Raw genomic sequence first — 922 nt, 5'->3', positions numbered from 1 at the left:
ATGGTCGTGAAGATGAGGCGCTTAGATGGACAAAAACTTACTTGCAAAATCGTACATTTCATAGTGACGGATGGAGGTCAAGGGCAAAAGACGTACACGCGTACAGAGAGAGTACGTGTGTACGTGTGGGTGGGTGTGTGAGTATATGGGGAAGACAGAGAAAGTGAGAGGGAGAGGGAGAGAGAGAGAGAGAGAGAGAGAGAGAGAGAGAGAGAGAGAGAGAGAGAGAGAGAGAGAGAGAGAGAGAGAGAGAGAGAGAGAGAGAGAGAGAGAATGTGAGTGTAAGTGTGAATGTGAATGTGAGTGTGAGTATGAGAGTGAGAGTGAAAGTGAGAGAGAGAGGGGGGGGAGAGGGGGAGAGAGCAAAAGCAGAGAGAGCAGGAAAGAGGAGAGAAAGGAGGAAGGATGGCGAAAAAGAAGGGGAAGAAGGAAGAGAGAGAGGAGAGAGAAGAGAGAGATGTTGTGAGAGTGGGTGGGAGAGATGAGCAGAGTGAAGGGAGAAGGAGTGAGAGAGAGAGTAAAGATATATATATAATATATACTATACTATATATATATATTATATATATGTTTTAAATATATATATATATATAGAGGAGAGAGAGAGAGAGAGAGTAGCGAGAGAGAGAGAGAGAAGATAAGAGAGAGAGAGAGAGTAGGAGAGAGTGAGACGAGAGTGCGCGAGAGAAAAATTCTGAGGCATGTATATGTATCACATTACATACATCTCACACACACACACAACACAACTCACACACACCACACACACACACAAACACAACTCACACACAAACACCCACACACTCCACACACATATATATATATATAAAATATTATAGATATATCATATATATATATTATATATATATATATACATACATATATAATACACAATATATATCTACAAATACTAATATATATA

Source organism: Penaeus japonicus, unplaced genomic scaffold (genome assembly GCF_977035675.1).
Source record: "Penaeus japonicus unplaced genomic scaffold, GWHDUDI00000001_assembly GWHDUDI00000012, whole genome shotgun sequence".
Taxonomy (NCBI): Eukaryota; Metazoa; Arthropoda; class Malacostraca; order Decapoda; family Penaeidae; genus Penaeus; species Penaeus japonicus.
This window is presented reverse-complemented; position numbering follows the sequence as displayed.